Source organism: Vulpes lagopus, chromosome 12 (genome assembly GCF_018345385.1).
Source record: "Vulpes lagopus strain Blue_001 chromosome 12, ASM1834538v1, whole genome shotgun sequence".
Classification (NCBI taxonomy): domain Eukaryota; kingdom Metazoa; phylum Chordata; class Mammalia; order Carnivora; family Canidae; genus Vulpes; species Vulpes lagopus.
The window spans coordinates 37,542,099-37,569,487 of NC_054835.1; the positions used below are offsets into that span (position 1 = coordinate 37,542,099).

The 27,389-nt window shown below is 36.0% G+C and overlaps 1 protein-coding gene and 1 pseudogene across 1 annotated transcript in view; both read right to left on the bottom strand.

The window, feature by feature from the left end:
* LOC121473148 lies at window positions 1-25,727 on the bottom strand (annotated as a pseudogene).
* NPEPPS (aminopeptidase puromycin sensitive) overlaps window positions 1-27,389 on the bottom strand; it is a 101,665-nt gene that overhangs the window by 54,354 nt on the left and 19,922 nt on the right. The window lies entirely within an intron of this gene.

Here is a 27,389-nt window from a genome sequence, read left to right on the forward strand (position 1 = left end):
TCTTTTAAATTATTCCCACTCCCTTCCACAAAGAATGCCAGGGTCCACAGGCACCAAATGTTTCAGCTTCCATTGCCCCTTCAAGCATCTGCCTTACTTACTGTAATTATACCCCTCTCTGCTGACCTTTTGCAGTTTGTCACTTAGTATGTTAATTGTGGTTCTTCCCTTCTGCCATGACAGGCCTCAAGAAGAACACTTTTTTTTTTTGTTATTGTTATAGCACAACTTACATATTTCTAATGGAAAAAAATAGTATCATTTACAGTATCTTAACATAAATTGCCTTTGAATAGGAGCATTCTTTTCAATACTCTGACGTCTACAAGATGTATCTAGAAAATTTGCTATTGTGAAAATGAAGACTGCTTAAACTGAATTTTAAGGCCGCAGTTTTTCTTTCTGATCTATTGCTGTAACACTGTTCTTCCAGTGGCCAAGGGAGTTTCATGTTTTCTTTAGACATCATCAGGCGCCGAAGCTCTTACAGACAACTCTGGTGCTATGTGAATGCTGATATTTTGCTAGCACTAATACGGCTCTTAGGTCCACCACTCCATTAGAACTCAACTCCATTCATATTAATTTTTGTTACAAATTTTACAAATGGGGGTGCTTCTGGGTATTTATATCTACATTTTATTTTAAGGCTGTATATTCAGTTTTCATAAATTGTCTGAGCCCATGGTGGCTGCCATCTTATGTAGCTAATACCGGTTCTTTAATAAGTACATACCTCCAAGAGAGAACTTCAGTTATTATTAAAGCCAATCTGTATTATCAGCAAATAACACAATCGGTAAAACAAACAAAAAATAACACAATCGGTAATTATAAGGTAACTCCTGCTTTCCTTAATAAAATCTAGCTCAGTTTTTCCTAAATAAAAATTTGATAAATACTTGTATATGCTAACAATCCTATATCTCAATTTAAACTTTTATTCAATCAATACTATGCTACATATAGCAATATAAAAAATAAAGAATAAATAAAACAGTATTTCCCTTCCTGTGAACCACAGGCCTCCTGTAGGTCTCACTGATTCTCTGATCTTTTGCATTCACAATGTGAGCATAAAACATTATTTACATACTGAAGTATCTCATATTTTTCTTCATTTTAAATATTAGTAGTAAAAAAAAATCAAGTCTATTTTAACTCAACACCCAAAAAAACAAATAATCTAATTCAATAATGGGTAGAAGACATGAATAGACATTTCTCCAAAGAAGACATACAGATGGCCAACAGATACGTGAAAAGATGTTTAACATCCCTCATCAAAATGAGGAAATGCAAATCAAAAGTGCAATGAGATGTCACCCCATACTGGTCAGAATAGCTAAAATCAAAAACAAAAGAAACAAGTGTTGGTGAGGGTGTGGAGAAAAGGGAACCCTTGTGTACTGCTGGTGGGAATGCAAAGTAGTACATCTACTACTGAAGACAGTATGGAGGTTCCTCAAAAAGTTAAAAATAGAATTACCAAATGATCTAGTAATCACATTACTGGGTATTTACCCCAACAAAAACAAAAACACGAACTTAAAGGGATACATACACCTCTATGTTTGTTGGAGCATTATTAAATAGCCAAATTATGGAAGCAGCCCAAGTGTCCATTGATGATGAATGGCTAAAGAAGGTATTATTCAGCCATAAGAAAATAATGAAATCTTGCCATTTGCAATGACACGGATGATGCTAGAGAAATAACAGAAAGACAAATACCAAATTTCACTCATATGTGGAATTTAGGAAACAAAACAAGTGAGCAAGGGGAAAAAAAGAGAGAGAAACCAAGAAACTGACTCTTAACTACACCAAGAACAAGAGAACAAAGTGATGGTTACCAGAAGGGAAGTGAGGGGTGATGGGGATTAAAGAGTACACTTCTCATGATAAACACTGAGTAATATATAGAATTGCTGAATCGCTATATTGTACACCTGAAACTAATAGAACACTGTATGTTAAGTATGCTGGAATTAAATTTAAAGACTTAATTAAAAAATCAAATATATTTTAATGTAATACTAACCTCATAGAAAGTTCACTAAAATCTTAATCAACAGATACTAGAAGTATCATTACTATTACATGAACTACCAAATAAAGAATGACAGTTCAGTGGGGAAGGGATAATGTTCTAATAAGTGGTACTGGGACAGCAGAATTTCCTTTAGGGGATAAAAACCAAGCTGGACCTGGATTTACACCATACCTCAGAAGTACATTATAAAAGCCAAACAAAGCTTTTCAAAGATAATATAGATGATATCTTCATGATGTTGGAATAGAAAGTTTTAAGACAAAAAAAGCAATAAACATGAAGAAAAAAATGATAAATTAGATTCCATGAGAAATAAGAACTTTTGCACATTAAGAGGTAGCATTAAGGAAGAGAAGATGCAGAAGACATCCGTAACACACAAGTGGCAAAGAACTTGTAAACGAGAACATAAAAGGAATTCCTTTAAATCATAGGAAAATGACATAGGACCCAAAATAAAAATAAGCAAAAAATTCTGATACAATAGAGGAAATGTGCACGTGCAATATACATATAAAAAGGTAACCAACCTCATTAAAATCAGATAGTGAAAATTAAAGCCTCAATCAGATACCAGTACATACCTACCAGATTAGCTAACAGCAAGAAGTCTAAAAACACCAAGTCTTAATTAGAATGTTGAGCAGCTGGAATTGCTTGGCAGTAGTGTAACTGCTATACCCTGAAATACTTATGTACCCTAAAACACAATACACCTAGGCATATACTTCATGGAAAAGTATGCTTATATGTACCCAGCTGAACATTAAAAAAGTATGTAGCAGCACTGTTCCCAACAGCCCAAAACAGAAACAAATAACACCAAACTGAAACAATTCAGATGTCCATCAATGTCCACCATTGGGAGAATGGATAAATACATTTTGGCATATTTCTATAATGGAATACAGGGTAGTAACAAAAAAAGAATAAACTCCAGCTACACAAAATAACATGGGTGAATCTAAAAACAGTACCGAGGAAAAGAAGCCAAACAGCATTTTATTGTGCAATTCCATTTATATAACCTACAAAACACAAATTAAGCTATATTACTCACGAATGGGCACTTACATTGTTACACTATAACATAAAATAAAAAAATCAAGGCAGCCCCGGTGGCTGGCGCAGCGGTTTAGCGCCGTGATCCTGGAGACCCTGGATCGAGTCCCATGTCGGGCGCTCTGCATGGGGCCTGCTTCTCCCTCTGCCTGTGTCTCTGCCTCTCTCTCTCTCTCTGCATTTCTATGAATAAATAAATAAAATCTTTAAAATAAATAAATAAATAAACAAACAAACAAACAAATAAATAAATAAATCATTACCTAAAAGGGAAAGATGGGATGAAATGAGAAAGGGCATGGTATAAGGTCTTTAGGATTATAACACTAAACTGTACAATTGCTATCAGCACTTTTTGAGGTACACGGTATTTTTCACAATAAAAGGTTAAAAAATATTAAAGAAAAGAAAGTCATACTAAAAACAAGTGAGTCTAAAATAAATAAATAAATAAGTAAATAGGGGATCCCTGGGTGGCGCAGCGGTTTGGCGCCTGCCTTTGGCCCAGGGCATGATCCTGGAGACCCGGGATCGAATCCCACGTCGGGCTCCCAGTGCATAGAGCCTGCTTCTCCCTCTGCCTGTGTCTCTGCCTCTTTCTCTCTCTCTCTGTGACTATCATAAATAAATTAAAATTTAAAATAAATAAATAAATAAGTAAATAAATAAATAAATAAAAACAAGTGAGTACCATCTATCTTCAAAACATTTCTTACAGTGGTTTTATTTTATTTATTTTTTATTTTTATTTATTTATTTTTTTAAAGACTCCACTCATTCATTCATGAGAGACACAGACACAGGCAGAGGGAGAAGCAGGCTCCATGCAGGCAGCCCAACACGGGACTCCAGGATCAGGCCCTGGGCTGAAGGCGGCGCTAAACCGCTGAGCCACCCGGGCTGCCCTCTTACAGTGGTTTTAAAAACAACTAAACCAATTCAGTAAAAACAGGTTAAGAGAAGAGAATAGTTCATAAATGCTGAAAACATGGTATAAGTTCATCAGCCACTCTTAATAAAAACTTAGCATCCATAAAAGCTCAAGGCTTACAAGTAATGAGACTGCATTTCAGGAAAATCCAAGAGAATCAACTGAAAAACTACTAGAAATGATAATAAAATTCATTAAGGTTAACAAGATACAAAATTAACATAGAAAAGGGTGCCTGGCTGACTCACTTAGTAGAGCATGTGACTCTTGATCTCAGAGTTGTGAGTTCAAGGCCCATACTAGACACAGAGTTTACATTAAAAAAAAAATTAATATGGAGAAACCAAGAGCCTTGCACATCTCATAACTAGAAGATATAATGGAAGACCTCACCTGTAACAGCAACAAGTATAAAACACCTAGAAATACATCTTGTAAGATATATGTAAAATCTTTATGAAGATAATTTTATTTTCTTTTATTTTTTATTTTTTATTTTTTTTAAATTTTTATTTATTTATGATAGTCACAGAGAGAGAGAGGCAGAGACACAGGCAGAGGGAGAAGCAGGCTCCATGCTTGGGAGCCCGATGTGGGATTCGATCCCGGGTCTCCAGGATCGCGCCCTGGGCCAAAGGCAGGCGCCAAACCGCTGCGCCACCCAGGGATCCCAATTTTATTTTCTTTTAAAGATTTTATTTATTTATTTGAGAGAGCGAGTGAGAGAGAGAGCACAGGCAGGGAGAGGGACAGAGGGTGAAGGAGAAGCAGACTCCCCGTTGAGCAGGGAGCCTGATGTGGGGCTCAATCCCAGAACCCTGAGATCATGACCCTAGTGGAAGGCAGATGCTAAACTGATTGAGCGACCCAGGCGCCCCTCCTTTATTTTAAAGAATGAAGATAATTTTAAAAAGTACTCAACAACACAAAAGATAAATATCTAAAGGTAAATAATACTCTTAAGGGTAAATCTTAATGTTAATTGTTGTTAAGTTACACATCATATGATCCCAATAAAAATACCAACAGGAGTTTTTCTTTTTTTAATTGGATAGTCTGATGCTAATATTCATATGTAAAAATAAGTAACAAACTCAATGAATTCTGAAAAAAGTATAATGAGAGGGCTTGCTTTACAGATATTAAGACATATTACAAAGTTACAATGTGAGTATGGAACTACACTCAGGAATATAAAACATTCAAAAAGTAAGCAGAATTAAATGTATATGATTTAGTATATGATAAAGTTGGCATTTTGAATGTGGGGGGAAAGAGATTATTCCATAAATGGTGTTGTGGCAAAAATTTAATTTGGACACTTATCTAATATGAAAATAAATTGCAGGTGGAACAAAGATTCATATTTAATACCAGAACTATAAATACTGATTTTTATTTTTAAAAAATTTTTAAAGATTCTATTTATTTATTAATGAGAGACACACAGAGAGAGGCAGAGACATAGGCAGAGGGAGAAGCAGACTCCTTGCACAGAGCCCAAAGCGGGACTTGATCCCCAGACCTGGGATCATGCCCTGAGCTGAAGGCAAATGCTCAACCACTGAGCCACCCAGGCATCCCAAAATACTGATTTTTAAAGGTAATCTCTGCTTGGGAAAACCTTTCTAAACATACCTTAAAATCTAGAAGTCATAAAAGAAATAAATTTAATGCAGAAAAACCTTAGCAATATAAAAATGGCCATAAATAAAATCAAAGATGTATTACAAATTGGGGGGGAAATGGTGAAATGCATTTGACAGAAAAAGGACTACTTTCCCTGACATATAGACTTGTCTATCTGGGTTTTTTGGGTTTGGGTTTTTTTTTTTTTTTTTTTTGAGATAGAATGCGTGAGCATGGGTGGGAGGTTGGGTGTAGGGCAGGGGCAGAGAAAGAGGGAGAGATAGAATCTTTTTTTTTTTTTTTTTTTTTTTTGAGATAGAATCTTAAGTAGGCTCTATGCCCACTGAGGAGCCAGACACCGGGCTCAATCTCATAACCCTGAGATCATGACCTAAGTCAAAATTAAGAGTCAGATGCTTAACTGATGGAGCCACTCAGCTGCAACTAGATCTGATTTAAAAAAAAAAAATCAGTAAAAAAGGGCAGCATCCAATTAAAAATGGGCAATGACACGACCAGGCACATTACAGAAAACTCAAATACAAATTTTTTTAAAATAAATTTATTTTTTATTGGTGTTCAATTTACCAACATACAGAATAACACCCAGTGCTCATCCCATCAAGTGCCCCCCTCAGTGCCCGTCACCCATTCACCCCCACCCCCTGCCCTCCTCCCCTTCCACCACCCCCAAATGGTTTTTAAAATACACACAGATTCTTAATTTTGTGACCTTTTTTAACCTATCAAATTAGCAAACATAAAAATTTGAGATGAGGGGTACCTGAGTGGCTCAGTCAGTACACCATCTGCCTTAGGCTCATGATCCTGCTGTTCTTGGATCTAGCCCTGCACTGGGCTCCCTGCTGAACAGGGAGCCTCCTTCTCCCTCTCACTCTCCCGCTCCCCCTGCTTGTGCTCTCTCACACTAGCTCTCTTTCTTGTTCTTTCAAATAAATAAAATCCTTAAAAAAATTTTTTTGAGATGATATGGTACTGAATAGGGTGTTTAACAATATTGTGGGGATTGGTACAGGCTCTATAAAGTGCAATTTGATAGTATCAATCAAAATTACAAATATACACACCTTGTGACCCAACAATTCAACTCCCAGGAATTCATCCCATATACCTTCTCATATATGAAAAATGATGTGAGACATATACAGTACTATTTACTGTAGCATTCCACTTAAATATCTACCAGTAGTGGATTGGTTTAATGCATTATGATAAATTAATTCCATGCAATACTGACTAATCATAAAAAATGAGGAAGCTCTTTATGTGCTGATTTGTAACAAATTCCAAAATAAGCAAAGTATAGTTTTTTCATCAAATGTTACATTCTTCCTCTCTCCATTTAACTTTTTTTTGAGGGAGAGAAAGAGACAGAACATGGGGGGAGGAGCAGAGAGAGAAGAAGAGAGACTCTTAAGCAGGCTCAATACTCAGTGCACAGCCCAACATAAGACTCAATCTCATGACCCTGAGATCATGACATGAGCAGAAATCAAGAATCCAACACAACTGACTGAGCCATCCAGGCAATTATGTGTTCTTTCTCCATCAAAAAAAACTTCCTATATTAATATTTGAGTATCATAATCATGCACTGAAAGGTAAACCATTAATTGAGACATGAAATTTTTTTGCCTTTTATGTTTAAGCATATGAAATTTAGTCACAGGAACGGAAGTACAGAGAAAGGCAACTTTTTAAAAATAAGTATACTCAGAAGTCTACATTTTTAAAAAGACTGAAATAGGAAAAAAATATATAAAGTCAGCCTAAGTTGTTATAGCCTACATCATTTACACAAGCTTCTAGTAGATTCTGCTCTGGTATTATACTGAGATACAAATACACAACTTCTAAAAATTCTAGTAACACAAGTTCTAATTCAATTGTACTTCAAAAGTTCTTTTGCAAATGGTCCATTTGGAGACATTCTTCCAAAGAAGACACACAGATGGCCAACAGACAAATGAAAAGATGCTCAACATCACTCATCATCAAAGAAATACAAATCAAAACTACAATGAGACATCACCTTACACCAATCAGAATAGATAAAATTAACAGCACAAGAAACAACAGGTGTTAACCAGGATGTGGAGAACGGGGAACCCACTCAGAATGTAGGTGGCAATGCAAACTGGTACAGCCCCACTAGATAACAGTACAGAGGTTCTTCAAAAAGTTAAAAATAGAACTACCCTACCTCTCAGCAATTGCACTGCTAAGCATTATTTACCCAAAGGTAATAAAAATACTAATTTGAAGGGATACATGTACCTTGATGTTTATAAGCAGCATTATCAACAATAGTCAAATTATGGAAAGAGCCCCAAAGTCCATCAACTGATGAATGGATAAAGAAGATGTAGTGTATGTATATGTACACACACGTGTACACGTGTATGTATGCACATATGTACGTATATGTACACATATACACATGTGCGTGTGTATACATATGTATATGTACACGCATATATACACACATACATAAATTCACATTGGAATATTAGCCATAAAAAAGAATGAAGTCTTGCTATTTCCTAGATGAAGCTAGAGAGTACTATGCTAAGTGATATAAGTCAATCAGAGAAAGACAAATACTCATATGTGGAATTTAAGAAACAAAACAAATATGGGGGGGGGGGAAGAGAGGAAAACAGACTCTTAATAACTATAGAGAACAAACTGATGGTTACCAGAGGGCAGCTGGATGGGGATATGGGTTAAATAGGTGCTGGAAATTCTGAAGAGCACCAGGTGTTGTATGTAAGCGTTGAATCACTAAATTTTACACTTGAAACTAATATTAAACTGTATGTTAACTAACCGGAATTTAAATAAAATTCTTAAAGAAAAAAGGCCTATTTGGAACTCAGAATGTCATTTCTTCTAAGCCACTGCTGTATATAACAGGCAATCTAGCCCATATAACTCCAGACAACCTACAAATGCCTGTGTTGTTCAATACTACACGAAATAAGTGATGAAATTTTGTTTTGTTTCATTTATTCAGATGGCAACCTACCTATCATAGTTTTAGATAGGAGCTCATGGTACAATAAAAAAGAACTTAAATTTCAACAAAGGTTTGCAATAGTCACCTGCTACCTGGAATCAAAATAGTTTTGCAAAAAAAAAAAAAAAAAAAAGAAGTTTTGCAGTGGTAAAGAAAACACACCATTCTGGAGGAATTACAGGGAGAACATGAAACCAGGAGCTCAGAGAGTGAGGGAAGGACTGTTGCTAAAGAAATAATAACCTAGGGCTGACTCTGTAAGGGTAACAATGGAAGGAAGATGATGGTGGAATAAAATTGCCAACTTACTGAAAGAAAATAATTACCAGTCTAGAATTTTATAGCAAGGAAAAATAATCTTCAAAAATGAATGTTATGGAGCACTTGGCTGGCTAAGTTTGTACAGCGTGAGACTCTTGATTTTGGGTTATGAGTTTGAGTCCCATATTGGGGAATAGACTGTACTTAAAATTAAAAAAAAAAATAGATGAAAAAAACAGATGTTATAACACTGGTATGCACATATGTCAAAACTCACTGAAATGCAAGATGGATACTAAAAATTAATACATACCATTGTATGTGAATGATACTTCAATAAAGTTGAAATTTAAAATGAAGGCTAAAAAATAAAGATAAGCTCAAAGAAACAAAAACAGAGACTCTGCTGTCAAAAGACACCTACTAAACAGGATACAGAGTATTCTTCAAAAAGAGAATGATTCTAGGATTGCTAGAATAATGAACAAAAATAGCAAATATCTGGGTAAAGCTAAATAAAAATTATACAACACAATAATAATGTCTTATGATGTAAAAGTAAAAAAAAAAAAAAAATAGGGGTGCCTGGGTGGCTCAGTCAGTTAAGCATCTGCCTTCAGCTCAGGTCATGATCCCAGGGTCCTGGAATTGAGACCCAAGTTGGGCTCCTTGTTCAGTGGGAAGTCTGCTTCTCCTTCTTGCTCACCCTCTGCCCTTCCCCCCATTCATGCCCTATCTCTCTCTCAAATAAATAAAATATCAAAAAAGTAAAAATAAAAGGAAATAAAAAATAAAAATGAAAAATATATAGAAGAAAATTAAACTATACCACGACAAGAGCATGTAAGTCGGATGGCAATTAAGTGCTCCTAAGATCTTTATAATATCCAGAAGAAGGGTAAAATGATCAATTAGCACTGGATTTTTTTAAGTCAGAGATGGCTGTTATAATTCCTGAGGTACTAACATACTAAAAAAAAGAAAACAAAAAATTGATTAAAACACTTCTAGTTAGGAGTGCCTGGGTAGCTCAGCTGGTTACACACTGAACTCTGGATTTTGGTTCAGGTCATGATCTTAGAGTTGTGACATTAAGCCTTGCATCAGGCTCTGCACTGGGTGCTGAGTCTGCTTAAGATTCTCTCTCTCTCTCTGTCTCCCCCCACCCGCCCCTCCTCCTCTCTGAAAGAAATAATAAAACAAAAATTCTTTCTAATTAAAAGAATATGAGAAAGCACATAAAATATGGCAGATTTAAAGGCAACAGCAATTACATTAAATTTAAATGGATTAGATGCTTTATTTAGAAGACGATTTTCAGATTGGAACTATAACTTTAAAAAAAGTACAATGAGCTATTTATATGAGATATACCTAAAACATAATAATTCAAAAAGGTTAAAAGGTAAAGAATGAGAAAAATGTGACATGTAAACACTAGCCAATAATTCATAAAATAAGCAGGGAAAAGTTAGTAAAAATGAAGATGTAAACAAAATTAACAAACTTGATTTAGTAAGATGTATATAAAACATCACATCCAACAAATTATAAAAGCACATACAAGCATTTTTAAAATGACCAAATCTTGGGCCATAAAGCAAAAGCAAGCCTTAAATTCCAAAGGACATGGGATGCCTGGGCAGCTCAGTAGTTGAGCATCTGCCTTTGGCTCAGGTCCTGATCCCTGGGTCCTGGGATCGAGTCCCACATCAGGCTTCCCCCCAGGGGAGTCTGCTTCCTTCTGCCTTTGTCTCTGCCTCTCTCTGGGTCTCTCATGAATAAATAAATAAAATATTTTAAAATTAATTAATTAATTCCAAAGGACTGAAATCATATACAAGCATACCTCATTTTATTGTGCTTCATAGATAATGTGTTTTCTTTACAAATTGAAGGTTTGTGGCAACCATGTGTCAAACAAGTCTACTGGCACCATTTTCCCCCAAAAGCATGTGCTCACTTAGTGTTTTCTATGTCACATTTTGATAATTCCCAAAATATTTCAAACTTTTTCATTATCATTATATTTGTTACACTGATCTCTGATGTTACTAGGGTAATTGTTTTGGGGTACCATGAACTGTGACTAAGTAAGACTACCAACTTAATACATGCTGTATATGTTCTGAATGCAGATGTAATAGAAATAGCAAAAGAACTAAAAGTGGAGCCTTAAGATATGAATAAACTACTACAGTCTCATGAAGCAATTGTTCGTGAACAGTTGAAGAGTTGCTTCTTAGGGATAAGCAAAGAAAGTTGTTTCTTAAGTTGGAATCTACTCCTGGTGAAGACTTTGAAGACTGTTGAAATGACAACAAAGATTGAGAATATTACATAAAACTCCACTGATAAAGCAACAGGATTTGAGAGGACTCCAATTTTGAAAGAAATTCTACTGTGGGTAAAATGCTATCAAACAGTACCACAAGCTACAAAGAAAAGTATTCATGAAAAGAAGTCAACTGATGCAGCAAACTTCATGGTTCTATTATTTTAATAAAATGCAACAGCTGGGGTGCCTGGGTGGCTCAGTCAGTTAAGTGTCCAACTCTTGACTTCCAGTCATGTCATGATTTCAGGGTTGTGAGATCAAGACCCACGTCAAGCTCTGCACTCAGCATGGAGTCTACTTGAGATTCCTCTCTACCCTTTTCCCTTTGCCCCTCCCCCTGTTTGCACTCTCTCTCTCTCTCTCTCTCAAATAAAATAAATAAAATCTTTAAACTAGAAGAGCTCCAGATACATCTGAATATCCCCTGGATCAGAAATCAGAAAATATTTTAGACTGATTAATAAAGATATTTTATATCAAAAAATGTGGAAACAGATCAGTAGTTGCCTGGAGATGGGGGAGAAGGGGAAGAATGGGAAGAATAGATCCCAAAGGGGCATGAGGAAACACTGTGGGGGTGATGGATATGTTCATTACCTTAGTTGTATTCATAGGTCAAAAAGTACCAAATTATACATTTTAATATATATGCAGTTTATTACATGTCAAATATTATATAAATCCCATAAAACTGTATTAATGAAAGGAAAGAAAAAAGATGAGGTGGCAAGGGGCTGTAGTAGCAGCAGTCACAGCTGCTGCCTATATAATTTTCCCCTAAACAAGCCAGAAAAAGTGTGAGCTGTAGCTAAAAGTGATTTGTTTTCTGCAGAAAGATTTATAGTTTCACTTATTTATTTTTTTTTAAAGATTTTATTTGTTTATTCATGAGACAGACAGAGAGAGAGGCAGAGACACAGGCAGAGGGAAAAGCAGGCTCCATGCAGGGAGCCCGATGTGGGACTCAATCCGGAGATTCCAGGATCATGCCCTGAGCCGAAGGCAGACACTTAACCATTGAGCCACCTAGGCGTCCCAAAATTTTATAGTTTTAAATAAATAAACTATAGGGATGCCTGGGTGGCTCAGTGGTTGAGCATCTGTCTTCAGCTCAAGTCATGATTCCAGAATCCAGGGATCAAGTCCCACACTGGGCTCCTTGTGAGGAGCCTGGTTCTCCCTCTGTCTATGTCTTTGCTTCCCTCTCTGTACCTTTCATGAATAAATAAAATCTTTAAAAGAAATAGAAAATAAACATTCAACTGAGGATTTAACATCAAAAGTTGGTTCTTTGAAAAGACTAATAAAATTGACAATGATCTGGGGATCAATTGAGTAAAAAAGAGAAGATACAAATAAATAAAATATGCAGTTGACCCTGAACAACATAGGTTTGATCTGAGCAGGTTGATTTCTACATGGATTTTTTTTTTTATAAATACAATACAGTACTCTGAATGTATTTTCTCTTTCTTATGGTTTTCTTTTTTAAATTTATTTTTAACTTTTTAAATTTTATTTTAATTCCACTACAGTTAACACAGAGTGTTCATTAGTTTCAGGTGTATAATATAGTGATTCAGCAATTCTATACATTTCTCAGTGCTCATCAAGTTAAGTGTATTCTTAATCCCCTCTACCTATTTCACCCATTCCCGCATCCACCTCCCCTCTGGGAATCATGTTTGTTCTCTATAGTTAAGACTCTGTTTCTTGGTTTGTCCCCCCCCCCCTTTTTTTTCATTCATTTTGTTTCTTTAGTTCTACATAGGAATAAAATCATATGGTATTTGTCTTTATCTCACTGACTTATTTTGCTTAGCATTATACTCTCTAGCTCCATCCATGTTGCAAAAGGCAAGATTTCATTCTTTTTTTTATGCCTGAGTAATTTTCCACTATAGATACACACTACATCTTCTTTATCCACTCATCTATTGATGGACACTTGCACTGCTTCCACAATTTGGCAATTGTAAATAATGCTGCAATAAACATAAGGATGTATATATCCTTTTGAATTAGTTTAGGTAAATACCTAGTGGTGGAATTACTGGATCGTATGGTAATTCTACTTTCAATTTCTGAAAAGATTTATTTTAGAGAGAGCATGCAAGCAGGGGGAAAAGCAGAGGGAGAAGAGGAAGAGAATCTCAAGCAGGATCTCTGCTGACCATGGAGCCTAACACAGGGCTTCATCCCCCTGAGATCATGACCTGAGCCAAAATCAAGAGTTAGATGCTTAACTGACTGAGCCACACAGGTATCCCTCCATTTTTAATTTTTAAGAAAGATTTATTTCTATTTTTAAATTTTTTATTTTTTTAAGATTTTATTTATAAAATAAAGATAAAATAAATAAAGAGAGGGAGGGAGCATAAGCAGGGGGAGTAGCAAGCAGAGGGAGAAGGAGAAGTAGGTTCCCTGTTGAGTAAGGAGCCTGATATGGGGCTCCATCCCAGGACCCTGGGATCATGACCTGAGCCAAAGGCAGACACTTAACTGACTGAGCCAGACAGGTGTCCCTATTTTTAATTTTTTGAGGAACCTCCATACTATTTTTTTTTAATTTTTATTTATTTAGGATAGTCACAGAGAGAGAGAGAGAGAGAGAGAGAGGCAGAGACACAGGCAGAGGGAGAAGCAGGCTCCATGCACCGGGAGCCCGACGTGGGATTTGATCCCGGGTCTCCAGGATCGCACCCTGGGCCAAAGGCAAGCGCTAAACTGCTGCGCCACCCAGGGTTCCCAGAACCTCCATACAATTTTCCATAGTGGCTGTGCCAGACTGCATTCTTACCTTACGGTTTTCCTTCTTTTTTTTTTTTTTTTTTAAGATTTTATTTTATTTATTTGACAGAGAGAGCAAAGCAGAGGGAGGGAGAAGCAGGCTTCTCGCTGAGCAGGGAGCCTGACGTGGGGCTCGCTCCCAGGACCCTGGGATCATGACCAGAGCTGAAGGCAGGTTCTTAACTCACTGAGCCACCCAGGCATTCCAGTTCATGGTTTTCTTAATAACATTTTCTTTTCTCTAGATTACTGTATTGCAGAAATATAGTATGTAATACATATAACGCACAAAATATATGTTAATTAACTCTTTATGTTATCAGTAATGCTTCCACTCAACAGTAAGCTACTAATAGTTAACTTTTGGAGAAGTCAAGTTATATACAGACTTTTTTTTATATATATGGACTTTTAACTACACAGGAGGTCTGTGCTCCAACCCCTACATTGTTCAAGGGTCAGCCATATATAAATAAATGTAATAAACTTATAAAGTTATTATTTATATAAAAATATATATGTAAAAATAAATAAGCAAAAAGCAAAATGATATTTTGTTATAAGAGATGTGGTAGCTAAAATCCTTTGTAATACTAATATGTCAAAACTATTTACAGCAGAATTTTCCCAGTGTTCTCTGGCATCTCCAAACATCAATTACAGGTCTGCCAAGATACTGTTTCCTTGGCCTTTGGGTCAGCAAGATAGCACTTGAACAATGAGATACTTCTGTCACCTTCCCCTGTGAGGCTCTTCTTTCCAATGTACCAAGAAAACATAATTTTCTATGAATGTCTTGGGAAGAAAGTTAAGAAGTACTGATTTGGAGAATAACTCCACCAACTTTGCATTTAAGAACAGCATATAAAAAAAAAAAAGAAGAGCATATATATTATCAAAAAGAAGATAATAAACAGGGTGGCAAGGATTGTATAATGCTGGTAGGAATGTAACTGGTACAGCCATTATGGAAAACAGTTATGAAGGTTCTTCAAAAAATTAAAAATAGCACTATTTTAGGACCCAGCAATCCCATCTCCAGATATTTACACAAAGGAAATAAAATTAGTATCTCCCACGTTCATTGCAGCATTATTTAAAATAGCTAAGACATGGAAACCATAAATATCTGCCACTGGATGAACGGATAAAGAAAATATAGGGGTGTGAATGAATCTGTGTATACATAACAGAATATTATGCAGCCTTAAAAAAGGAAATCCTGCCATTTGTGACAACATGGATGAACCTGGAAGACATTATGCTAAGTGAAATAACCCAGACACAGAAAGACAAGTACTGCACGATTATCACTTGTACATGGAATCTAAAATAACCGAAGTACAATAACCACTCACAGAATGGCGGATGCCAAGAGCTAGGGGGATGGGGAAATGAGGAGACATTAGTCAAAGGGTACAAAGTTTCACTTATGCAAGATGATTACTTTTGGAGATCTAATACATAGCAATGTGACTATAGTTAACAATACTGTATTGTATATTTGAAATTTGCTAAGAAAATAAATCTTAAGTGTTCTCACCACAAAAAATAGAAAAATAAATAAAGAAAATTAACTATGTGAGGTGACAGATATGCTAATTAGCTTGTTATGATGATTATTTCACAATGTATATGTATGGTAAAACATCAAATTGTTTATCTCAAGTACATAATTTTTATTCGTTAATTATACCTCACTAAAACTGAGGGGGCAAATCTGGCACAATACAATATTATATCATGGAATCTGTTTTTCTTTTCCATTTAATCTAAAAATTACATAATTTGTAATTTTTATGCTCTTCATTTTCTTAATGCTTAAAACTGCACAGAATCTTTACAATTAGTAAATATCTTGATTATATCCTTCACAGGGAATAAAATACAAATTAAAGTTAATGACAAAATAATCCCAACATAATACAATTTTGTTTGTTATCCATAAAAGTCAACAGGATGAGCATATGAGAAATTCAGGCTTTACAAATAGGAGAGACTAACCCCATCTCTTTAGATTTTTACTTTATTTTACTAAATAAATATTTACTGAACACCTACTCTACATCAGATACCACCAAAGACTACAGGTGAAAAAGAATGAATCATGGCTCTTGGTCCTTAGGGAACTTAGATTGTAATAAGTATAGACACAAACAAATAATTACAATATGGTATGGTAAAATCAATAACAAGCAATAGGCTATGGTGATTAGCAAGTGGACCTTAGAAGTCAAACTACCTGGATTTGCATGAGTTACCACTCCTATGACTTATAGTAAAGTTACATAACCTCTCTGTACCTAAGGTTGTCGTCTATACAAGCAATATGTAATGCACTTAGATCCTAGCAATGAATTCTTCATTATTTTTATCTTTATTATGAAACATTATCATTATTATGAAAAATGATACACAGGATTGAGTCCCTAACCCATCTGAAGGTTAGGGAACCTAACTTTGGAAGACCAATGTATCTTCTATAATCAAATAATAAGTCATCTAAATTCGTAAAAACAATCAATAAAGCAATCCATATCATCTTAAAGCTATTTAGTGTTTAAAAACTTACTAAGTACAGGGGTGTCTGGATGGCTCAGTCAGTTAAGCATCTGACTCTTGATTTTGGCTCAGGTCATGATCTCAGGGTCCTGGGATTGAGCCCCAAGTCAGGTTCCACACTCAGTGGGAGTCCACTTGAGGTATCTCTGCCCCTCCCCCTGCTCTTCTCTCTCTAAAATAAATAAATCTTTTTAAAAACACCTTACTAAATACAAATAAGATAATTCTTAAAACCATTATCCACTCATATACTTTATATTTTATATAATCTTATGGAAGTTTAACTTCCTTATCAGAATCTATTGTTATCATTCAAAATCAATTAAAGTGAAAGTAAAAGAATGCAAGCATGTACAACTGCAAACTTCATGTTATTTTTTTTATCTCTGACTTGTACTAAAAAGGAATAAAAGGGCTAACAGTATCATTTGTTCCTTCTAATGCAAGGATATATTCAATCTGATGCCAGTTTGAGCTAATCATATTTATATATTTCTTATTTTAAAATGCATACATCCAGCAGCCCGGTTGGCTTGGCAGTTTGGCACCGCCTTCGGCCAAGGGCGTGATCCTGGAGACCCGGGTTCGAGTCCCACGTCAGGCTCCCTGCATGGTGCCTGCTTCTCCCTTTGCCTGTGTCTCTGCCTGCCTCTCTTTCTCTCTCTCTCTCATGAATAAATAAAAACTTTTTTAAAAAATAAATAAATAATAAAAGAAAACAAAATGCATACATTTTGCATGGAAAGCAGCAGAGTTTCATAAATAAACTTAGAAATCCCAGTAAGATCAGGAATTAGAAATTTGAAATTTTAATCTTATAAATTGCATCAAAAGAGTACTGTTAGGGATGCCTGGGTGGCTCAGTGGTTGAGTGTCTACCTTCAGCTCAGGGCGTGATCCCAGGGTCCCGGGATCAAGTCCCACATTGGGCTCCCTGCACAGAGCCTGCTTCTCACTTTGCCTGTATTTCTGCCTCTCTCTCTTTCTCTCTCTCTCTCTGTCTCTCATGAACAAATAAATAAAATCTAAAAAAATTTTTTTAAAGAGTACTGTTAAATTTTTAACACACATCAAATTATCTCTTATAGATATGATCATCAAATATTCTTCCTAAAAAGTTGCATCACTTTACAAGCCCAATCAAGAGTATGAGACTATGTTCTGCTTTCTATGAACCTTTTATTAATAGTGTCAAATACCTTTTCATTATAGTACAGGCCTTTTACTTTTTTTGTAACAATTGTATGTTTGTAATATCTTTGTCCAATGTTACATTGCTTGGAACATACATTTTATATATTGTAGTAATACAATAACATTTTCAAATAAAACAATGTATTTTTCACTTCTTAGATTAGAAAGATTGATAATAACAATGTAATAGCAGTATAGATTGATAACACCCAGTATAACTGGCAATATAAGGATATAAATAGACATATACTCTTTTGTTTTGTTTTGTTTTGTTTTGTTTTGTTTTGTTTTGAGAGAGAGTGCATGCATGTGGGGGGTAAAGGACAGAAGGAAACAGAATCTTAAGTAGATTTTAAGCCCAGGGCAGAGCCCAACACGGGGCTTGATCTGGAGACCCTGAGATCATGACCTGAGCCAAAATCAAGAATCAGATGTTTAAGAGACTCAACAACTCAGGCGCCCATGAATAGTCTCATACTCTTGATGATCATGTAAAATAACACAACTTTTTAGGAAGGATATTTGATAATCATATCTACAACAGATAATTTGATATATGTTAAAAATTTTAAATAGTACTCTCATTTTTGATGCAATTTATAACTATACTCTCATTGGTGCACAAAAGATGTCCTTTGCACTACTGTTCATAACAGTCAAAAAAGGGAGGGATAATGTGCATTAGGAACTGGCTTTAGGTTGGGAAGGGCAGCCCCGGTGGCGCAGCGGTTTAGCACCGCCGGTAGCGCAGGGCATGGTCCTGAAGACCCTGGATCGAGTCCCACGTCAGCCTCTCTGTATGATGCCTGCTTCTCCCTCTGCCTGTGTTCTCTGCCTCTCTGTCTCTATGAATAAAAAAAAAAAAAAAAAAAAAAGAACTGGCTTTAGGGATGCCTGAATGGCTCAGCAGTTGAGCGTCTGCCTTCAGCTTAAGGGGTGATCCAGGAATGTGGGGATCAAGTCCCACATTGGGCTCCTGCATGGAGCCTGCCTCTCCCTCTACTTGTGTCTCTGCCTCTCTCTCTGTGTCTTTCATGAATAAATAAAATCTTTAAAAAAAAAAAAAATATATATATATATAAGAACTGGCTTTAAGGAAAGTAAGTGCCTGGCTGGCTCAGCAGGAAGAACCTGCTGCAACTCTTGATTTCAGGTCATGTGTTCAAGCCCCAAGTGGGGTTTAGAGATTATTAAAAAATAAAATAAAATAAATTTGGAAGGAAGGGGGGGGAGGAGGAAGGATGGTGGGGCTTTAGGAGTGCCTGACTGGCTCAATCAGGACAGCATTCGACTCTTGATCTTGGGGTCATGAGTTCGAGACCCATCCTGGGAGTAGAGCCTACTTAAAAAAAATACAAATGGCTTTGTAAAATGACACATTTTTACTAGGTCTTTATGAGACAAATCTATGTGTACTCTCTAAAAAAATGAATAGCACATTAGGTTAAAAAAGCAAGTTGCAAAACACTATATATCATAATTTCACTTCTGCAATTAAAGGGGGAAATCTGCATGTATGAAAGAATTCATATCAGATTATAAATAGTGACTATTTCTGGGATGCCTGAGTGACTCAGTTGAGTGTCTGCGTTCACCCTGGGTCATGATCCCAGGGTCCTGGGATCGAGCCCAGCATTGGGCTCCCTGCTCAGTGGGGAGCCAGCTTCTCCCTCTGCTGCTCCCCCTACTTGTGCTCTCTCTCCCTTTCTCTCGCAAATAAATAATTTTTTTTTTTTTAAATGGGGCACCTGAGTGGCTCAATGGTTGAACATCTACCTCTGGCTCAAGTCGTGATCCCAAGGTCCTAAGATGGAGTCCCGCATCAGGCTCCCTGGGATAGAGCAGGGAGCCTGCTTCTCCCTCTGCTTATGTCTCTGCTTTTCTCTCTGTGTCTCTCATTAATAAATAAATAAAATCTTTAAAAATAAAACACAAGGGGATCCCTGGGTGGCTCAGCAGTTTAGCGCCTGCCTTTGGACCAGGGCGTGATCCTGGAGTCCTGGGATCAAGTTCCACATCAGGCTCCCAGCATGGAGCCTGCTTCTCCCTCCTCCTGTGTCTCTGCTTCTCTCTCTCTCTATGTCTATCATAAATAAATAAACAAACAAATAAATAAAATAAAATAAAAACACCAAAAAAAACAGGGGCTACTTCTGGGACTGTAGGGGTAGGTAGTACAATGAAGGGAAGGGAAAAAAGGGCTTTTTATCTTACATTCTATATTGTTTGATTTTATGACAATATATATTTCTTCTGTAATTTAAAAAATAAGCAAAATAATATATTAAATACCAAGTAGTAAAGATAATCTATAATTGTTTTATAATTGTTCACATTTTAAAAATCATCCCTATGAAATGTTTACAAAAGTACCTTAAGCTTTAATAACAATCTTCAGATCATTAAACCATTATCTGAATACTTACTAATGATAATGTGTATCTGGTTAAGGCCAGTAGCCTCCAAATGTACCAACAGCTGAATGAAATAACATGTTCTATTACAGATCTCATAATGAATTATGTTTCATCTTTTTTTTCTTTTTAAATAGGCTCTAAGCCCAACATGGGGCTTGAATTCACAACCCCAAGATCAAGAGTTACATGCTCTATGGACTGAGCCAGCCATGCCCCAATTATGTTTCACATTTTTAAATGATGCATCTAGACTTCTGCTTTTGGTTATGACAGCTTAGGTGGTATCAAAATAGTTATAAAAACCAGATTTTTTTAAAAATGTAAGTTTTTGAATAGAAAGCACAAAAAGATCAACTCCATATTCATGGTATCTTTATTCCCTTGTTGCATTTTCTGACTTCTAAGAGGAACACAGAGGCCAATGAAGAAAGAAGAGTCATATAGCTTGCAGCAGTCTTGCAGCTGAAGACACAAAAACTGAAATTCAGGACTAATAAAGCTGCCAGGGTTAAAATGTTTAACACTCCAGAAAAATGGAATAACAGATAAAGTCTAACATTCTTCATTCAATTTTCCCTCAAGACATTGGCTGACTCCTGGATTTCAGCAATTTTATGATGGGAGGGAACTAAATACTGGATTTCAGGGCCCAGAAGGGAAGGGAAGACCTTAGAAAACACCCTTGACCAAGCTACATTCCAGGAATAAGAACAACTTGGAAAAAACAAATTTAACTGGATCAAGAGGATCTCACTTAGTAAAAGGCTGAAAGCTTTCCTTCCTCTTAAGATCAGGAATAAAACAGGATGCTCACTTTTGCTACTTCTATTCAATATAGGACTGGAGGTTCTAGCCAGAGTAGGCAAGAAAGAGAAGAAAAAACCATTTAAATTGGAAAGGAAGAATTATCTCTGTTCATAGACAAAATGATTTTATGTGTAGTAAAACCACAAGGTTCCACAAAAAGAAAAAAAATCTGTTAAAATAAATGAATTCAGCAAAGCCCAATGTGGGACTTGATCCCCACATTCCTGGAGCAAAATAAATGGTAGGATATAAAATCAGCATAGAGAAATCAGTTGAATTTCTGTACACTAACGATGAACAATTTCAAAAGGAAATTAATGAAACTATTCCATTTGCAATAGCATCAAAAAAATAATAAAACATACTTAGGAACAAATTTAACCAAGGAAGTGAAAGACTCATACAATGAAAACAAAAAAAAATGTTGCTGAAAGATCAAGTTAAAGACGATACAAACAAATAAAAAGACATCCCTTGTTTATGGATTAGAAGTTAATATTAAGATGTTCAGGGGGACGCCTGGATGGTTCAGCGGGCTGAGCATCTGCCTTCGGCTCGGGCCCTGATCCCGGGATCCTGGATTGAGTCCCGCATCAGGTTCCTCGTGGGGAGCCTGCTTCTGTCTCTGCCTCTTTCTCTCTCTCTGTGTCTCTTATGAATAAATAAAATCTTAAAAAAAAAAAAAAAAGATGTTCAGGGATGCCTGGGTGGCTCAGCGGCTGAGCATGAGCATCTGCCTTAGGCTCAGGTCGTGATCCTGGGGTCCTGGAATTGAGTCCCACATCGGGCTTCCCCCAGGGAGCCTGCTTCTCCTGCCTGTGTCTCTGCCTCTCTCTGTGTCTCTCATGAATAAGTAAATAAAATCTTTAAGAAAAAAAAAAAGTACAGTAATTTTTTTTAAAAAGTGTAGTACTGGCAGAAAGACAGACATACAGACCAACAGAATAAAATGGAGAGCCCAGAAATAAACTCTTACATATACTGTCAAATGATTTTCAAAATGAATGCTAAAATCATTCAATAAGGAAAACGCAATCTTTAAAAAGAATGCTGGGAAAATTGGATATCCACATGCAAGAGAATAAAGTTGGATTTGTTGAATTACTATCTTGTACACATGAAACTTATATCCCCCTCCCCTGCTTTTTTTCTTCTTTGGAATCTCTACACCTGACATGGGGTTCAAACTTAAAGCCCTGAGATCAAGAGTCACATGTTCTTTGGACTGAGCCAGCCAGGCATCCCTATCACTGTATGGTAACTATCCTGAAATTAAAATTTTAAAAAATGAACGCAGGGCCATCTGGGTGGCTCAGTCAGTTAAGCATCTGCCTTCAGCTCAGGTCATAACCTCCTAGTCCTAGGACTGAGTCCCATGTCAGGCTCCTGCTCTACAAGGAACCTACTACTTCTCCCTCTCTCTCTGTCTCTCATGAATGAATAAATAAATAAAATCTTTTAAAAAACAGAATTCTTACATTAAAAAAATGAACTCAAAATGGATCAAAGACCTAAATATGGAAACTAACACTACAAAACTCTTAAAAGAAAATGCAAAAGTTTTATGACAATTGGACTTGGCAATTATCCCTTGGATATTATAGCAAAAGCACAGGCAACAAAAGAAAAAAATGGACAAACTGAACTTCATCAAAATTATGCACATCAAGACACAATCAACAGTGAAAAGGTAACCTACAAAATGGAAGAAAATATCTGCATAATATATCTGATAAGGGGTTAATACCCAGAATATGTTAAGAATGCCTACATTCAACAATAAAAAAGCAAAAATAAATAAATAAATAAAATACGGGCAATGGGGCATCTGGGTGGCTCAGTCGGTTAAGTGTCCAACTCTTGATTTCGGCTCAGGTTAATGATCTCAGGGAACTGTTATCCAGCCCTGTACTGGGCTCTACAGTCAGCAGGGAGTCTGCTGCTTTCTCTCTGCCCCTCCCCCTGCTCCTGAGCACGCTCTCTCTCTCTCAAATAAATAAATAAATCTTTTTTTTTTTTAAAGTAGGCAAAGGGCTTAGACATTTCTCCTAAGATAAAGAAATGGCCAATAAGCCCATGAAAAAATGTTTAATATCACTAGTCATTAGAAAAATACAAATCAAAACTACAATGAGACACCACTTCATACCCATTAGAATGGCTACTACCAAAAAAAGAAAATAACAAATTATAGTAAAGATGTGGAGAAACTGGAACCCTTCTGTACAATTGGTGGGAACATAAAAATGGTACAGCTGCCCCACAAAACAGTATCTTTAAAAAATTAAAAATAAAATTATCATATGATCCAGCCATTCTGCTTTGGGTATATAGCCAAATGAACTGAAATAATCTCAAGGAGATATTTGTACACCAATGTTGATAGCAGCATTAATCACAACAATTAAAAGTGGAAGCAACCAGCAGTGCCTGGGTGGTGCAGCCAGTTAAGTGTCTGACGCTTAGTTTCAGTTGGGTCATGATCTCAGGGTTGTGCTCAGCAGCGCCTGCTTGAGACTCTTTCCCTCTCCTTTTTTTTTTTTTTCTTTCCCTCTCCTTTTGCCCCTCACCACTGTGCTCTCTCTAACATAAATAAATAAATCTTAAAAAAAGAAAAAAGGTAGAAGCAACCCAAGTGTTCCCTGACATACAAATGGATAAATGAAATGTGGTATATACATACAATGGAATATTATTTAGCCTTAAAAGAGAAAGAAATTCTGAAACATGCTACAACCTGGATGAATCTTGAGACCATAATGCTAAATGAAACAAGTCAACTATAAAATGGCAAGTATTGTATGATTCCACTTAAATGAGATACCTAAAATAGTCAAATTCATAGAAACAAAAATCAGAATGGTGGAAAACCAGGCACAGAGGGATGGGGAGAATTAGGTATTTTTAATGGACACAAAGTTTTGGTTTTATATGATAAAAAGAGTTCTAGATACGGATAGTAGTGATGCTTGCTCAATAATGTGAATGTGTACCAATGAACTGTACAATTACAAATGGTTAAGGTGGTAAATTTTATGTTATGTGCATCTTACCACAATTTAAAAAAAAAATTAGTCTGTCCACTCCCCCCAAAAAAGCAGAAAATTATTTATTCTCTAGAATGTGCTAGAGTTAAGTAGAAACTCCTACTGACTGAGAGAAATGAAGAAAGATTTAAGTAGAAAAATATATATTCTTGATGAATGAGATGATTCAATGTTGCTCTCCCCAATGGAGTTGATACAACTCCCTAACAATATACATAGGCTTTTTGGGACTTGACAAGCTGATTCTAAAATTCATATGAAAATTAAAGGGACCTACAGAATAGCCAAAATCATTTTTAAAAAGAACAAAGACAGAGGACTTATATTACCTGATTTGAAGTCTTAAAATGAAACAGAATAGGAAGTGCAGAAATTCAATAAGGAAAGAGTAATCTTTTTAATACATGGTGCTAGAAAAAGTGAACAGCTATATACCAGTAAATAAATTATTAAGAAACAGAACTTCTACCTTTATATCTCATATTGTATACAAAATTTAACTCAAAATGGATCAAAGGCCTAATTGTAAAAATGTAAATCACAAAACTTCTAGAAGAACACAGAAAATAACGTTAATGTTGTTAAATTTTACAGTACCTTAAACATTTCACAAAAAAGTATGACTATAAAAGAAAATTTCAATCAAATAGAATTCATCAGGGTGCCTGGCTGGCTCAGTCAAATAGAACATGTGACTTTTGATTTCAGGGTCGTGAGTCTGAGCCCCACAATCAGAGTAGAGTTTGCATACATACATACATAAATTAGGCTTCATTGAAATTAAAAAATTATGATCATCAAAAAACACTGTAACAAAAATGAAAAGCAAAACACTAGACTGGGAGAGAGTATTTGCAAAACATTGTCCAACAAAGGCTTGTACTTGGAATATATATAGAACTCTCAAAATTCAATAAGAAGATAAACAAAGCCCCCTCCACCCCCACCCCCCAGGACAAATGGCAAAGGTCTGAATAGATAGTTCACCAAGGAAAATATAAGGATGGTAAATAAGCGCATGAAAAGATGTTTGACATCACTTAGCTATTAAAGAAATGTAAATTAAAACCATAACAAGAAAAAAAAAACCATAACAAGATACCACCACACAACTAATTGAATAGCTAAAATTAAAAAGTGTTATCACTTAAAGATAACAAAGATATGGAGCAACTGGAACTCTTGTACATAGTTAATTAGAATATAAAATGGTAGAAACATTTTGGAAAACTGGCAGTTTCTTCAAAAATTCTCCATTTACCACCATATGATGCAGCCATTGTATTTTCAGGTATCTACCCAAGAGAAATGAAAGCATATGCCCACAAAAAGGCACAGATTGCTTCCATATCTTTAAAACATAACCTTTTATATTGGAAATAAAAATAAAATCACTAGGAGAATTTCTGGCCTACCATATAATAAGCCCAGAAGCTGCCATTCCATCCTAACAAGTAAAAGCTAAAGAAACTGAGAAATCAACAACTCTCCTTAGATATATTAGAGAGGTGAGGTCACAGGATAAAGGATTGGAGACTGGCAGATACAAAGAATCAAAACTTACTTGGGCAAAACCCCACAATCAGACACCATCTCTAGCAACCAGTGCTGGGGTAGAAAAACTTGTGCTATAACTGGTAAAGTGCAGGAGGTTCAGTGTGGACAAGACTGAGAGCTAAAAATTTCAGGAGAACTCAATCATAGGGGTCTTGTGAGTTTTACCTCTGGGAGTTACCAGGTCCTAACAGTGAATATCAAAGAAATATCCCCTCATGCTTCTGGCAGGGGGAGAAGAAAAGGAGCTATCTTGAAATATGCTAGAGCATTCTGTTCTTAACAAAACCAGCCCTCTAAGAGAAACTATTTTACCAGAGTTTAACCTGCTGGGTTTTATCAGAACCTAAACTAGTTGGGGTAAGCGAAAGAACAAACACCAGCCCCTCTAGGTAATCTGTCCCACCAATGGAGGAGAAAACCTGAAAGTGCTAGTGAAGTTCAGACCAGGGACACTGAAAGATTGAGACCTAGTCATAGAATTATACAATATTTTCCCTACCCCTTCACCTTACCATTGTGTTATTAAAGGCCTACTTTATTGTGGTTCCTTTAACCCAGTACATCATATCTGCCTCTCAAAAAATACTGGAAAGCATACTAAAAGGCAGAAAATGCAATCTGAAGACACTAAACAAGCATCAAAATCAGAGTCAGTTATGGTGGGAATGGTAGAATTCTCAGACTAGATTTTTTAAACTATGTTTAAGGGGCACCTGGTTGGTTCACTGGTTGAGCAGCTGCCTTTGACTCAAGTAGTGATCCCGGGGTCCTGGGATCTAGTCCTGCATCTGACTCCCTGCAGGGAACCTGCTTCTCCCTCTGCCTGTGTCTCTGCCTCTCTCTCTGTGTCTCTCATGAATAAATAAAATCTTTAAATAAATAAATAAAACTATGATTAATATACTAAGAGTTTTAGTGAAAAAAGTAGACACATCAAGAATGGATGTATAATGTAAGTAGAGAGACAGATATTCTAGAAAAGAATTAAAAATGACAGAAATAAAAAAAATGACAGAAATTAAAAGTATAGTAACAGAAATGAAGAATGCCTTTCATGGAGTGATTGTTAGACTGGTCAAGGATGAGTAAACAATCTCTGAGCTTGCAGTAATGACAAAAGAAAGACACCTCCAAAACTGGAAAAAGAAAAAGAAAAAAGACGGAAAGAAAAAAAAAAAAAACAAAAAACCCAGAATAAAATATCCAAGAGCCATGGGAAAACTACAAAAAGTTTAATCTGTACATAATGGAAATACCAGAAGCACAAGAAAAAGAAAGGAACAAAAGCAATATTTGGAGCAATGATGGCTGAAAATTTCCCCAAATTAATGTCAGACACCAAACCATAGACCCAAGAGACTCAGAGAAGACCAATCAGGATAAATGCCAAAAAAAACCCTAAACCTAGGCATATCATATTCAAACTTCAGAAAATCAAACATAAATCTTTAAAGAAGCCAGAGGGAAAAAACACTTTATAGAAAAGCAAGATAAAAAGATCACATTCAACTTCTCAGAAACCATGCTAGAAAGAAGACAATGGAATGAAATATTTAAAGTGTTGAGAAAGAAAAACTAACTAGAATTCTGTATCCTTCAAAATGATCCTTCAAAAGTGAAAGAGAATATTCCTCTCAATCTTGCTGTGAACCTAAACTGATGTGAAAAAATTAAGTCTTAAAAAAAGGTGGAGAGAGG